This window comes from Lutra lutra, chromosome 6 (genome assembly GCF_902655055.1).
Source record: "Lutra lutra chromosome 6, mLutLut1.2, whole genome shotgun sequence".
Taxonomy (NCBI): Eukaryota; Metazoa; Chordata; class Mammalia; order Carnivora; family Mustelidae; genus Lutra; species Lutra lutra.
The window spans coordinates 136,785,943-136,801,077 of NC_062283.1; the positions used below are offsets into that span (position 1 = coordinate 136,785,943).

The 15,135-nt window shown below is 37.5% G+C and overlaps 1 protein-coding gene across 5 annotated transcripts in view; it reads right to left on the reverse strand.

Annotated features, from left to right (window-relative positions):
- The window catches only part of FRK (fyn related Src family tyrosine kinase), a 132,829-nt gene that overhangs the window by 77,113 nt on the left and 40,581 nt on the right, over window positions 1–15,135 (reverse strand). The gene's annotated exons all lie outside the window — the stretch shown is intronic.

Genomic DNA, 15,135 nt, shown 5'->3' on the forward strand with positions numbered 1-15,135 from the left:
AAAATTATAAATAACTGGAAAATAAAGTTTTCCTAAGAGAAGTCAGGTTAAAGAAGACATTAAGAATATAACAGCAGAGGATTATCTCTAGGAGAATCATGCCCAATAGAAGACTCCACATAGAGTGAGAGGGGTGACTAACACATCTGGATTTGCCTTCCAGTCCTTAGACTTGCTACTTCTCAGCTTCCTTCTCTATAAAGTGAGGATAAGGGAACCTCCCTCATACAGTTGTTCTGCAGAACTGCTGAATCATTAATTTAAATAACTCAGGCAGTGCCTGAATCTTCCCTAATGCAATAGAACATTGGGTACCTTCCCAGATCCCTAAAAGCAATACTCAGAGGCAAATTCATGATTTAGGAGAGTTATTCTTAAGGGAAAGAGAGAATTAAAAACAACAACAACAACTGAAGTAGGTATTGGTCATGACTACACATGCACTATCTAAACAGGTGTTCAATAAATAGTTACAAAATAAGTAGTCAACTGAAAACGTTAACTATGATACTATCACTTTCATTAGTGCTCCAGAAAATGAAATACCTAGATATAAATCTAACAAAATATGTACAAGATCTACATAAAGAAAACTACAAAACTCCGATTAATGAATTCAAAGAAGAACCAAATAAATGAAGAAATATTCCGTGTTAATGGAAAGACCTAACATTGTGAAGATCTCACGTTTTCCCAACTTAACCCACAGATGCAATGCAGACCCAATCAAATTCACAGAATATTATTTTTTGCCAGCAACAACTGCATTCTAAAGTTTATGTAGAGAGGCAAAAAACTCAGGGAGCTGACATAATTCTGAAGAAGAACAAAGTTGTGGGACTGACACGGTCCAACTTCAAGGCTTACTATAAAGCTAAAGTGTAGTACCGGACAAAGAACAGACAAATAGATCAATGGAACAGAACAGAGACCCAGAAATAAACCCTCACGAATACAGTCAAGTGATCTTTGGCAAAGGAGCAAAAACAATACAACGGAGCAAAGGTAGTTTTTTCAACAAATGGTTCTGGAACAACTTGACATCCACATTCATAAAAATGAATATACACACAGACCTTGTACCCTTCACAAAAATTAACTCAAAACTGATCAGACTTAAACTTAAAACACAAAATTGTAAAAACAGCTAGAAGTTAACATGGCAGTGGGGGGGGGACCTATATGACTTTGGATTTGGTGATGACTTTTAAGATGTAATACCGAGGGACGCCTGGGTGGCTCAGTTGGTTGGACGACTGCCTTCGGCTCAGGTCATGATTCTGGAGTCCCGGGATCGAGTCCCGCATCGGGCTCCCGGCTCCACGGGGAGTCTGCTTCTCTCTCTGACCTTCTCCTCCCTCATGCTCTCTCTCACTGTCTCTCTCTCAAATAAATAAATAAAATCTTTAAAAAAAAAAAAAGATGTAATACCGAATACATGTACCATGAAAAAAACAACTGATAAACTGATGTTCATTAAAATTAAAAATTTCCCTGTGAAAGACAATGTGAAGAGAAAGAGAAGACAAACCACACATGGGGAGAAAAAAATTACGCAAGATACATCTGCTAAAGGACTGCTACCTCAAATGTATTTAACTCCTGAAACTCAAAAATAAGAAAACAAAAAGTGGTGGGGCACCTGCATGGCTCAGTGGATTAAAGCCTCTGCCTTCGGCTCAGGTCATGATCCTGGGGGCCTGGGATCGGGCCACGCATCAGGCTCTCTGCTGGGCGAGGGACCCGCTTCCCCTACCCCTCTGCCTGCTTGTGATCTCTCTCTGTCAAATAAATAAATAAAATCTTTGAAAAAACTTTTTAAATTAAAAGAAAACAAAAAGTGCTAAGATCTTAGCAGATACCTCACCAAAGATTATGTACAAATGGCAAATAATCATATGAAAAGAACTCTTCACATCAAATGTCATCAGGGAAATGCAATCTAAATAATGAAATACTACTACACACCTATTAGAATGGCCAAAATCTGGAACACCGGTAATACTAAAATGCTGACAAGGACCTGGAGCAGCAGGAACTCTCACTCACTGATGGTGGGAATGCACAATGGTACAGCCACTTTGGGGTACAGCTTGGCAGTATGTTACCAAACTAAACAAACGCTTATCATACAATCCAGCAATCACACTATTTGAGGTTGAAAATTTATGTCTAAAACCTGCACATGAATGCTTATAGCAGCTTTGTTCACAACTGTCAAAACTTGTAAGCAACCAAAGTATCCTTCAGTAGCTGGATAACCAGTGCTGTATTCAGACAATGGAATATTATTCAGTGCTAGAAAGAAAGAAAGAGGGTGGGGGGGGGAGAAGGAAGGTGGGGAGGGAGGGCGTGAGGAAGGAAGGAGCCAAAAAGCTATAAAAAGACATGGAAGAAACCTAAATGCATATTGCTTAGTGAAACAAGCCAATCTGAAAAGGCTTGATACCATATGATTCCAATTCTATGACATTCTGGAAAAGGCAAACATACAGAGAAAATGAAAAGATCAGGGTTGACTGACGGGGTGGAAAGGTGGAGAAAGGGATAAACAGGTGGAGAACAGAGATGTATTAGGCAATGAAAACACTCAGCATATCATAATGATGAGCACATGCCATTATACATTTATCCATACCCGCAAAATGTGCAACACAAGAACTAAACATTAACGTGAACTACGGACTTTGGGTGATCACGATGTGTTGATAGAGGTTCATTAGTTCTAACAAACGTAGCACTGTAGTAGGGAATGTTGATAACAGAGAAGGCTATGCATGTTGTGGGGACAGAGAATATACGTGAATCCCTGTACCTACCCCTTAATTTTGCTGTGAATCTAAAACTGCTCTAAAAAGTGAAGTCTTAATAATAATAAAAATGCAATCAAACAGTAAAAGCTTAACACTGTAGTACCTTCTAATCCACTGGATCATAATTTTCTCTTCATTCATTCATTGCATATTGACTGAACACTGTCCTTAGAATACAGTAGTGAATAAAACAGACAAAAATCCCTGTCTTTAAGCCATTTGTTTTCTAGTGGAAAGGCAAACAATAAACTAAATAAATAAGTAAATTGTAGACCACAATCTTAGAAGGTGATGAGAAATTTTGAGAAGGTAAATGCAGGAAAGAGAAATAGGCCATGCGAGATGCACAGTGTCACCACTTCAAATAGGACAGTCAGAGAAGGCCCCACAGAGCTGATGACATTCGAGCAGAGAATTGAAGGAGGGAAAGAAGCAGACCCCACAACATCCAGTGGAAGAATATTTCAGGCAGAGGACAGAGAAAGTGCAAAGTCCCTGTGTGTCCTGAACCACAGAGACCACTCTCCTGGAGCAGTCAGTAACACATAGAGGTAGGGTCCACATCGAAACTTCCAGCAGTTCCATGAGGACAGGAACTGTGTCTTTCATCTTATTTCCAGCGATTAACATGAGACTTAACATTGCAGGAATCACTGTATAAATGTTCTTGCCTAAATTACCAATAGATCGATAAGTGAATTACTGAATGTTATGAGTTGAATTATGCCCCCCTCGATTTCATATGTTGAAGTCCTACTTGCCTGTACCGCAGAATATGACCTACTTGCAAATAAGGTCGTTTCAGATGTAGTTAGTTAAGATGAGGTCATATGGAGCAGAATGGGCTCATAATCCAATATGACTCTTGTTTTTATAAAAAGCGACAATTTGGACACTCAGATACACACACATGCTATGTGAATATGAAGGCAGAGATGGAGAGGAGGATTCTCCAGGTCAAGCCGACGATCGTCAGCAAGGCAGCAGAAGCTAGGAGAGGGGCATAAGACATGGTTCCCAGAAGGAACCAACCTGCCAACATCTTGATCTCAGACTTACAGCCTCGAGAACTGGGAGACAGGACACTTCTGTTGTCTAAGCCACCCGCCTGGAGGCACTATGTTCTAGCAGCTCTAGTTGAATATACTGAACCAACGTTTCCTTCTGACAGAGCCCATACACGATGCTAAGGAAAACAAAAGAGATCCGATTTTTAAGTGGTCATAGGACTAAAAATTCATGAGGAAAACAGAATCAGTAAAAAAACATACAGAAAAAGTTCAAAAGTCACTCTGCCTACTGGGTTGAACATAGACTATATTTAGGGCAACAGTTAGTGTAGAAAAAAATTTTTTTTTAAATTGTGATTTCCGGTCACTAGAAAAAATAATGATGATACTGTGTAATGACTATGGTTCTTTGAGAATGTAAGCATTTCCTTCTGTGTCAGTAGAATCCTTTTGAATCCTTTTGAATGAAATTTGGCAGTAAGCATTAAGAGCCACAGAACTGTTCATTACCTTTGGCTCTGTAATTTAGATTCTGGGAGTCGGTCCTAAGGAAATGATACAAAACATGGTAATATCTTTACGTAGAAAAATATTCATTGCTATGCTATTCAAAACACTATAAAACTTAAAAATGGGGGGCACCTGGGTGACTCAGTAAGTTAAACATCTGTCTTTGGCTCAGGTCATGATTCCAGGGTCCTGGGATCCAGTCCAAGCATCCAGGCTCCCTGCTGAGCAGAGAGCTTGCTTCCCCGTCTCCATCTGCCCTTCCCGCCCCCCACCAACTCTCATTTGTGCTCTCTCTCAAATATATAAATAAAATCTTAAAAAAAAATTAAAACTGGAAGAAGACCAAAATGCTAACTATTAAGAGAAGGGTTAAACAAATTATGCTACGTTCACTGACAAGAATATCATGGAAATTTGAAAAATTAATGTAAAGACTCTATAGTACCTTAAAATGCAGTGAAGTAAAAAATCAGAATATATACACTGATTACTTTTATACAGAACATAATGCATAAGAAAACTTAGAAAACATTTTTTTGTATTTGTTATTATATATGTATCACTTAGCAAATGTTTTTAATAATATTCAAGATTAGCAGCATAAGACAACATATGATTAAGTTCCAAAAATACTTAAGAGAATATCTGAGAAGAGGAAAATCACATTTAGCTGTAGTGGTTAAGGGGACATATAATGTAGCAAGTGGGTTTATTTAGAGATATACAGATACATATATAGAGATAGGGAGAAAGGAAGGGAGAGAGAATTCCTAAAAGACTGATATGGAACAAAGGAAGAATTTCTAAAAGATGATACACATAAAAAATGTGGACAGTTACTATGTCTGGATGTTCAGAGGAGAGGAAATTTTTCTTCACATTTTTCAGTGTTGTCTGAAACATTTTATAGTAAGCCTTTGTTTCCGCAATCAGAAAAAAAAATAAACTTCTGTCCATTTTGGAAAAAAGAAAAAAAAAAACTAACATAACCAAACCAAAGCCAGATGGCAGCTTTACTTCTCCCAGAACCATACCTAAAATCAGCTTCTCCCTCTCTAGCTGTACCTAGTCAGACAGCTGTACCTGTCTCTAGTCACTCCTGCTGACTCAGACCACGGAACTTGTCCCTAACACCACCATTCATTAAGGAAGAAGTAATATCTACAGGTGAATAAAAGAGAAAACTCAAAATTCATGATGACAGACATAATAAACTTGTTTAATAAAAGAAATCATTAATAGGCATGAGGTTTATTGATGAATGTACCTAATCTACTCAGCATTGTTATTATGTTCCCTGTTTAAGCATGTTACATTGTTAATTAATGTTGGTAAATACTAGAAATCCTGTTAATTACAACTTAAATTCCAAGTAGCATTACAGCAAACATATATTCATTTATACTTAATGTCTTTGTTTAATTTCTTAGGGCAGGGGGAAACATATTTGAGTTGCAGAGGGTAATTTTCAACAGAGAACGGACTCATCATTTTTTGTGTTTAGAATTATTTTTAGATGTACATATATTGCATTGAATTCATTAAGAAAAATTCTTCATTAAAGACATAAATAAGAGAAAAATAAAATCATTGTCCAGAATTTTTGCAATGCCTAGAACTGAAATCTAGATATATGTCCATTAATCATACAGACTTTTGTTGATGTCTTTAGAGGTACAAGAGACTACTTTGGTTCAACTCCCAGATTTTCCCTTCTTATACTTAATATCCTTGAGCAAGAAAGACTGTTCTCAAGGCCATGCAATGGAACACAGGCTACCACTTACTAATAAGAATGAGTTTGAAATGCCTAACGCATATGAGATATCAGCACTAGCTAATTAAAGCCTACTTTTCAATTCCAAGGTTTAAGTGAAAATACTAAAAAAGTCCTGTGGTGGAAATAGAAGAAGCCAGGGAGGGATTGATGAGGAATGGAGTCAGAAAGGAAGGTTAATAGTGGAAACAGGGGATCCTTCTCAGCTTCCAGGAAGCTGCTGGAGAATTTTGAGCAGAGAAGTAATTTTAATATTTTGTCATTTACACAGAGTCACTCTGCCTGTTGGGTTGAGCAGAGACTCCATTAGGGCAACAGTCACAAACTATAGAAATAATCCCTGAAAGTATAGTCTTTTAGGGCAACAGTCAAATCAGAAAGGCTAGTTAGGAGAGTACCCCACAAAGCCAGATTGAAAGATTAAGGTGGGTTGGACTACATGGTAGCCAGACCTGTCAGAGATGGTTGACTTGTGGACATATATTCCAAGTAGAGGCAAATGATGTGCTGATTGACCGGAAGTAAAGTATGAAGAAAAAGTGGGAGTCAGGGTGAGTATAAGATATTTGGCCTAAGCAAATGGAGGCCTAGTTGCTATTGACAGAGCAGGGGAAGGCTTTATGCGGTAGCTTCAGGAGCTCTGTCTTAGAAGAGTTAGAAATAGCTGGGATCTGGAGAGTTCCACGTAGCTACAGAGATGTCAAGTAGATCATTGAACACATGTGTCTCAAATTAAAGGAGATGACCAAGAAAGTGAGGGGACTCTGGGCATTCTGACATTAGTGGTCAGGGAGAAGAGAAGGAACCAGGCAAAAATGTCTCAGTTGGAGGTATAGGAGGAAACCAGATGAGTGGCTGCCCTGGAGATCGATTAAAGAAGTTTATTAAGGCTAGCAGAGTTATCATGTATGTTAAATAGTGTTAATAAAATAATTAAAAAGAAGACTAAGAACTGACCAATGGATTTTACAATGTGGAGTTTTCTGGGTGACCTTTGATCACCAAAGTCAAACCAGCAGGTTCCCAAAATGATAAGAGTAAAAGTCTAATAGCAAGCAGCTCAAGAGATAATCAGCCAGCAAAATTCAGATTGTGGGGAACTCTACAGGCAAAGGGAATAAATTTCAAGGAACTATACCTAGAGGAGGGATCCATGTTAAAAGAGATTTAAATGAGACAAATTAACAACTGTAATGTATGGACATCATTTGGATTCACACACAAACCATAAAATAAATCCACCAAATCTACATTCAAACAAAGTGTCAAAAAAGGTTTATAAAAGGTTTTATAAACCTATAAACTATGGGAAGTTTCTCAGTGACTGAATATTTGATGATATTAGGAATTTTTTTAAAAATTTTTAAGAGTAATCATTATAATTATGTTTAAGAGTACTTCAGTTTGGGGCGCCTGGGTGGCTCAGTGGGTTAAAGCCTCTGCCTTGGGCTCGGGTCATGATCCCAGGGTCTGGGGATGGAGCCCTGCATTAGGCTCTCTGCTCAGCGGGGAGCCTGCTTCCTCCTCTCTCTCTGCCTGCCTCTCTGCCTACTTGTGATCTCTATCTGTCAAATAAATAAATAAAATCTTTAAAAAAAAAAAAAGAGTACTTCAGTTTGTTTACAGATGTCTACAAAAAGAATTTACAAGAAGAATTATAGGATCTCTAGAATTTGCTTCAAAACAACCCAGTGGTGGAGTGGGAGTAAGGGTTGGAAGAAGGAATATGAGGATGAGATAAAATTGCCATGTGTTGGTAACTGTTAAAGCTGAGTGAGGAGACATGGGGGTGGGAGGGGGCGGATACTGTTTTCTATATTTAGGTAAAAAAATTAAAAATGAGGGAGAGACAAGAGAAAGAAAGAAACCCAAGTATAGGCAACTTTTTCAAAGCTGTGCTGTACAGGAGAGATTAAGTGCAATAGCCCAAGGGGAAGATGAGTTAAGAGTGGTTTTTAAGAGTTAAGAATGTTGATCTCATTTGCTGCTACATAGCTTTCCAAGAAGAAATTAGGTCTGAAAATCATTTAATTCTTTACTAACTAGAATTTAAATTGTAGTGATGAATTTAAATAGTTTTTATAAGAAATCCATACCCGTTATTCAATTTCAGCTGAACCCCCAGCAAGCTTAAGAATCAGGGCCATTCTAAACCTGCTAAAGCTTTGATTCTTTTCTAATATGACCACAGTTATTACTCACTCTTACACATCCATCAAAAACATACTTTCAGAAACCGTTTCCTAATAATACTGATTGAAAAACCTGCTTCAAAGTTATTATCCAGTAGCATGTTTGATTAGCAAACTACCGTGCATGATGGCTAATAAATTTGGATTAAATGTAACAACTGCCTGAACCAAAGAAAGGAAGAAATAAGGAAAAGTATCATATTATTCATGTAGCTACTCCTTAAAATCAAACTTTCCAACTCATTAACCTTTTAGTAGAATTATTATTAAATGTCTTCCTTAATTCTCCACTATACTGATTATTGTTTCCAATACCGGTGGCCAAGCTAACAAGTACTGAGTTTTTGTGTTGCAACAACTACTCACGAATAAATAGTGAGCAGGTGAGTGTCTGTTTCTATGGTTTCTATTTACAGTAGAGAAGAACATTCACAGTGATCTTTGGCATTTGTTACTGTCCTTTGTAATAGAAATGTAAGTATTGTTTTCTCCTCCCTCATTCCTATCCTTAGTCTCCTTCATCTTGTCCTTATTTTGTCAACAATTTTCATTCCTTTTTTCTGGCTTTCTTTCTCAAGGATCATTACTTCTAAGTTTCATTAAACATGATACCATTTCAATTTTCCATTCTTGGAAAAGTGTCTGGATAGAAAAGGGACATGCAGTAGATTTATCTGCTCTTTTTTTTTTAAAGATTTTATTTATTTATTTGACAGAGAGAGAGAGAGAGATCACAAGCAGGCAGAGAGGCAGGCAGAGAGAGGGGAGGAAGCAGGCTCCCCGCAGAGCAAAGAGCCCGATGCGGGCGCTCGATCCCAGGACCCTGAGATCATGACCTGAGCCGAAGGCAGCGGCTTAACCACTGAGCCACCCAGGCGCCCCTATCTGCTCTTTTTTAATAAGTTTGTCTGAACAATACTTGGTTTCTGAAAATAGATCAGAGAGTTAAGAAGAAATAACAAAGTTTCCTTCTGTGCTTGGACAAAGCCTCCTTCCATGACAAATCCTCCAGTAACAGGAATAGTTTCCCCCCTCTTTCAGCAGTGGCTGAGATCCCATTAGATAAGGTGAGCTCCAGGAATGCAGTGAACCTTGCCAATTCCTTGGGTTGCCCTCAGCAAATAGATTTAACCTTCTGCTGGATCAAACTATTATTCATTACTTATACTCTTTTATTTCTTTACAATGGTATAAAATTATAGCAACCAAAAGTTGCTAAAATTTTAAACTAAATCACTCGGTGTGCATAGTAATTTCCATCAGATATGACAATGTACTTAGAATGTTAAACCAAAATGCTTGTTGACGTATTTTATATCCCCAGAATTGCTGAGCAAAGATGCCTGGGAGATATTCCTGCTTTGCATTTGAAGATCAACTTTGTTAAATTACTCAAAATTAAAATAAACTGAAAAGACTCCCATGAAAAAGTTTTTTTCATTGCATTTTGTCAATTTAATAAATGAAATAGCTGTACAAGATAACTATCAGTCTACTTAACTGTAAATATAAATGAATGAATAAGATGAGCAAAATAATTGTGCTCTGTCTTAGGAAAAGTCACACTGGAATCATGCAGAAGCTTATGGAAGGCTTCCTCAGCATCCATTCACCTATTTTTTTAACTCCTCAAAAAGTAATTTCATATTCTGTATGTGAACATGTCATCAGAAAAAAAAAAGTTGTCACTATTATTATTAACATGGAATTTTTTTAAACTATACACCAACAAAGAACAAAGTCTTCAGGTTTCCTTCCCTAAGGGAGAATGTAACACACCCAAATGTGTCAGTACTTTGTGAGACTTTCTTAATCACTGGAGCTAAGCAAGGCTATTAACTTCCTCTAATCCCCCACAGAAGTCTTTTATTTTACCTCCTTGCCTGTACAGTCCATTTCCCATTGGCCAATGTTAAAGACTTCTTATATCACTATTAAGTTGCTTTAACCCAATTTGCACACAGTATAGGAGGTCAATTTATTTTCAGGTCCCAGAAGTTACTTATTTGGTTTCACTTTCTGTATGATGTGTGTATTTTTGTGGGTTGTTTTCTTTTTCCTTTGTGAAAGACAATGTACACTAAAGTGTAATACATCACCGGATAGTAAAAGAAGAAGAAAAGAATTTAACTCACTTTCGTCTATAATAATGAGCATTTTCTTTTTTTCAGTGTAGCCCCAAAAGGAAAGCCTGAGATGAAGAATCTGATCTTGTGATAGTCTCCTTAGTATAAATGTTATGTAACACAAACATAAAAGCCCGTGGCCTTAATTTTTTAAACAGTTAACATAAGCCTAGAATCACGAATTTCCCTATATGCTCGTGTTTGTCCAACTTATGTCCGTTCCTAGCAAGACATCTTTATCTAGTCTTCCCTCAACGGCAAAAATAACCATAAATAACCATAAATAAGCAACAGACACTGTACTGGACCCTGTTACCCAGAATGTTATCAGTTTTGAATTGTCTTATTTCAGTTTACTTGTTTTCTTCAGCATTTACGGTTTTATCAAGTAGGAACACAGCTAAACCACTACATATGAAACATTAAGAGTTCATTTTCCCAGACCATCAGGGAACCCAGAGATCTATGTGACCCCAGGGACTCTAGAGATGAGCAAACAAAGGTCCTAAGCAATTATATATATTGAATACATTTAAAATTAGTAGATTATGGTTTTCAGAGTACAGGACTTTCACCTCTTTGGTTAAGTTTATTCCTAGATATTTTATTGTTTTGGGTGCAATTATAAATGGGATCGTTTTCTTAATTTCATTTTCTGCTGCTTCATTATTAGTGTATAGGAATTCAACAGATTTCCGTACATTGATTTTGTATCCTGAGACTTACTTAATTCATTTTTCAGTTCTAGTAGTTTTTGGTTTTTTGGGTTTTTTGGTTCTTTGGGTTTTTTTGGTGGAAACTTTAGGGTTTTCTATATATAGTATCATGTCATCCGCAAATATAAAACTATAAAACACTGATGAAAGAAATTCAAGATGACATAAAGAAATGGAAAGACATTCCATGCTCATGGGTTAGAAGAACAAATATTTTTAAAATGTCTATACTATCCAAAGCAATATACACATTCGATGCAATCTGTATCAAAATACCAACAGCATTTTCACAGAGCTAGAACAAGGAATCCTAAAATTTGTATGGAACCAAAAAAGACTTCAAATAGCCAAAGCAATCTTGAAAAAGAAACACAAAACTAGAGGTATCACAATTCCAGATTTCAAATCTAGTACAAAGTAATTAAAAAAGTATGGTACTGGGGGCACCTGGGTGGCTCAGTGGATTAAAGCCTCTGCCTTCGGCTCAGGTCATGATCCCGGGGTCCTGGGATCGAGCCCCACATCGGGCTCTCTGTTCCACAGGAAGCCTGCTTCCTCCTCTCTCTCTCTGCCTGCCTCTCTGCCTACTTGTGATCTCTGTCTATCAAATACATAAATAAAAATCTTTTAAAAAAAATTAAAAAAAATATAAAAAAAAATTTTACTGATGTAAAAACAGACACATAAATCAATGGAATAGAACAGAAAACCCAAAATAAACCCACATTTATATGGTCAGCTAATCTTCAAAAACAGAGGAATGAATATACAGTGGTAAAAAGACAGTCTCCTCAACAAATGGTGTTGGGAAAACTGGACAGCAACATGCAAAAGAATGAAACTGGACCACTTTCTTTCACCATACACAAAAATTAACTCAAAATGGATTAAAGACCTAAATGTGAGACCTGAAACCATAAAAATCCTAGAAGAGAGTATAGGCAGTAATCTCTCTGACATTTGCTCTAGCAACATTTTTCTAGCTATGTCTCCTGAAGCAAAGGAAATAAAAGCAAAACCTATGGGGATTACATCAAAATAACAAGTTCTGGGGGCGCCTGGGTGGCTCAGTGGGTTAAAGCCTCTTCCTTCAGCTCAGGTCATGATCTCAGGGTCCTGGGATCGAGCCCCACATTGGGTTCTCTGCTCATCGGGGAACCTGCTTCCTCCTCTCTCTCTGCCTGCCTCTCTGTCTATTTGTGATCTCTGGCAAGTAAATAAATAAAATCTTTAAAAAAAATAAGTTTCTGCACAGGGAAGGAAATAATCAACAAAATTAAAAGACAACTGACAGAAGGGGAGAAGATATTTGCAAATGACACATCAGATAAAGGGCTAGTATACAAAATCTACAAAGAACTTATCAAACTCAACACCCAAAGAACAAATAATCCAGTCAAGATATGGGCAAAAGATATGAACAGGCATTTCTACAAAGAAGACAAACAGACAGCCAACAGACATATGAAAAGATACTCAACATCACTTATCATCAGAAAAAATGTATATCAAAACTACAACGAGATATCACTGCACACCTGTCAGAATGGCTAAAACCAAAAACACAAGAAACAACAAGTGTTAGTGAGAATGTGGAGAAAAAGGAACCCTCCTGCACTGTTGGTGAAAATGCAGACTAGTGAAAAACAACTGTGGAAAACTATATGGAGCTTCCTCAATTAAAAATAAAACTATTTTATAATCCAGTAATCATACTACTGTGTATTTACCCAAAAAATATACAAAAACACTAATTCATTACATCCCTATCTTTGTTGCAGCATTATTTATAATAGCCAAACTATGGAAGCAGACCAAGTGTCCACTGGTAGATGAATAAATAAAGATGAGATAGATAGATAGATACAGATATTTACATAGATATCTAGAGAGAGAGAGAGAGATGACAGACAGATAGAATATTATATACCTATAAAAAAGAATGAAATCTTGCCATTTGCAACATGGATAGAGCAAAAGAATATAAAGCTAAGGGAAATCAGTAAGTCAGAGAAAGACAAATACCATATCATCTCACTCATAGGTGAAATTTAAGAAACAAAACAAATGAGCAAAGGGGAAAAGAGAGAGAAAGCAAAATCAACAAAGAGATTCTTAACTAGAGAGAACAAACCGGTGGTTACTAGAGGGGATGTGGATGGGTGGATGGGGGAAATTTGGGGTGCGGGTTAGAGAGTACACTTATCATGATGAATAAAAAATAGAATGATAAAAATATTAGATTATGAGTTCAAGACTCTAATATAAATATTCTAGTATTCATTCATACAGTATGCATGTCTTATGCTGAATATAAAATATAATAGCATACTCCCACATCATACCATAATACCATATCATGTCTGTAAATCATATAGTAGTGAAAACATAAATGCCCATAAGTAAGCATTCAATGAATAAGGTATTTCCTATAGATTAACATAGAAAACAAATGTTTATGCAGATAACTTTCTCATGTGAGAACAATTCCATTCATCAAAAGTCTAGGTTTCAATTCATTTCTAGGCATAAAATTTAGGCATAAATAAGAGCCTTCTTAACATGTATAGGTTCCTGGTGTTGGAAAGAATCTCAAAAATAACCAAATCTCCTTATGTACTTGTATTTGAGTTTAGCAAGCAGCAGTACTACCCCAAGAGCACTTCCTTGCCATTTCATTTCCTGGGCTAGTAAAGGATGCTGCAGCTCTCATAGAAAAGGAGAACCATATGAGAGACTGAGTGAATCCCCAGAGGTTCATTCCTCTACTAAGGATCCATTCTATAAAATGAGTCCTGGGACATATTCCCAGTCTTGGGTTTCACGGAAACCAGGCGGGAACAAAGTTAGGGCCAGTAACAGTGCCCACTTGCTTCTCAACCCACCAAACCTCAAATATCCACTATCAAGACTGTGTTTTACCTCCTTTATATTCAACCACCACTAGCATAACCTCCCTCCTCCCCCACTCACCATGCCACTACTGTGCCTGGCACTTGCCTGGATGGATAGATGCATGCATGCATGCATGGATGCACAGATGCATGGACGGGTAGATGGATGGATGGATGTATGGATGCATGGATGCATGGATGGATGCATGGATGCATGGATGGGTGGATGGATGCATGGATGGATGGATGGATGCATGGATGCATGGATGCATGGACGGGTGGAGTGGATGGATGGATGGATGGATGGGTGGGGTGGATGGATGGATGGATGCATGGATGGATGGATGGATACATGGACGGGTGGATGGATGGATGGATGGATGGACGGATGAATGGAAAAGTATAATTGTCCTCTGTGGGTTCATCATAATTCATAGGATTTTTTCAAATATCAGAGTAGTCTTTATCACCTCCTCTCTACCATTACTAAATATCTGTAGCTGGCCAGTTTCTAATCATAAACAAAAGCTCTAAACGATCACAATTTGGGTAGCATAAGTCAATATCCGGTACTCAAAGAAAAAAGTCTAGTCATGATTTCAGTGGGAAAAAGTAGTGAAAAATTAGCATCTTCTAAATGTTAAACCCTGTATGTTAGTTGACCCTGTGTGTGCCTAACAGAATGAAAAAGGATTAAAATTAGAGTTAGGGTTGGGGGTTGATCCTTCAAAAGTTTTAAAAGCAAGAGGGCTGGACTTCAGATTTGAAAGGGCGATGTAAGGAAGATCTGTGACCTACCTGCCAATGAAATGCAGTTCTGTTACACAAGTGAGGCATGATTTATTTTACAGCCAAAGTAAAGGTAGGGTCTTAAATGCACCATTTGTTTACATTGATGAAGATGCACCCAGGGCCCCTGGGTTTACATATGGTAATAGAAGTCATTTCCACAACAATTACCTGCCAGTTTCACTCTCACTGAGCAGAGAGGTGTGTTTCAATGAGAAGGTTCCTGCCAGGACTTCCTCATACTTTCTGGGTGGCTCTTTGGAAATTAGGGGGTTGCAGATAGGTAAGAAGGAAAGCTCATCCTCCCC